Source organism: Neophocaena asiaeorientalis, unplaced genomic scaffold (assembly GCF_003031525.2).
Source record: "Neophocaena asiaeorientalis asiaeorientalis breed wild unplaced genomic scaffold, Neophocaena_asiaeorientalis_V1.1 scaffold177, whole genome shotgun sequence".
Classification (NCBI taxonomy): Eukaryota; Metazoa; Chordata; class Mammalia; order Artiodactyla; family Phocoenidae; genus Neophocaena; species Neophocaena asiaeorientalis.
The window spans coordinates 1,421,902-1,423,285 of NW_020172779.1; positions in this window are offsets into that span (position 1 = coordinate 1,421,902).

The window sequence follows — 1,384 nt, forward strand, 5'->3', positions numbered from 1 at the left end:
TCACTTCACTTACCTCACTTAAAACTCTAGCTGTGATTTTCCAAAATAGGATAAGGATGAATATGCTACCATAATTTTGATTCATCATTAAGATCCATCGCTCTTACTCACTTTCATAGTATCAATTCTGAGGCCTAAAACGATATGAGGAAGTAAAGCAAGACCTAAAATTTAAGACGTCCAAGATTCCCTCAGAAACCCACCAGTCCCTCTCCCCCGCTAACTTAAATTGCTTTAGAGTCTTAGGGCCATAAAACAGTTACTGACTTCCCTGGGGAAAAGGGGAAACACCACCATCTCACACAGGTACTGACAAAAAAGCTTTCCCAGCCACAAAAACAGCTTTGCACTTCAAAGGGCTCCCACCTCCGCCTCACCCTCAAATTATTCATGGGGTCCTATAATCCTGGAGTTATTTGAAGGGACAGCGGTGTTTGCCTTGGCCTTTCAAAGATGCGTTTCTCTAGAACCCAAACAGGAACCAGACAGAAGGCGAAGCGCCCGTCCGCCTGGATGTCCCACCGCTGTCAGGCATTTAATCACCGGCCAGTGTCCGCTGACCCGCGACACAGGGCGCATCATCCTCACCGCAGAGGAAGTCTGCCCCCTCCTCAGCCCCTACGGAAGCGCCCTGGCTGCAAGGCCTGCCACATGGCACGGGCAGGGCACAGACCCCTCGGTCAAGCTGCCCTGAGCCGCGCAGAGGCGGGTGCATCGGGGGATGCGACACCCTCCATCTACAGCCCAGCTGGGCCTTTAAGGGAAAAAAGTTTGAAGCCTGGCTTTACAAACTCTTCAAAGCCAACGCCAGTCCTGTACTGTTTTCCCACTTTGGGGACCACACGAAGGCCCCTCTCTGTGACCCTCCCAACCCTCCCGAGTTCGCCCAACTTACTACTCTGCATGCTGGTGCCTAGTCTGCTCCCCGCTTGTCAGGAGCCCCAGAAAACTGGCGGCGGCGGCGGCGGCCCCTCGGGTCCTACCACCCCCAGCTCCTCCGCTGCGCCCGGTAGGAGAGAATTAAAATCAGCCAGAAAGAGACAGCGAGGGGGAGTGGGGCTGCGAGGGGGAGGGGGCACCGGACTGAAACTTCTTTTTTTGGCAAATGGGGATTTGTTTTTCCTCCTCCCCGGCGGCTGAACTTGACCCTCCTGACTCCAAGGGCTACTGCAGTTTGAAGTCGTTCGTTTCTAAGACTCAGATGCCTTCGACCCACCAAAAGTAAGGGAGGAAGGGGGCAAAAGAGAGCAGAAAGGAAGAAAGAAAGAAAGAAATCACACGCGCAAAAAAGGAAGAAAGAGAATGCATGTGAAACCCGAGAAGCCTGCGCTTGGCTTTCTGCCCACTCTCCCTCTGCTTTTTTTTTTTTTTTTTTTTTTTTTTA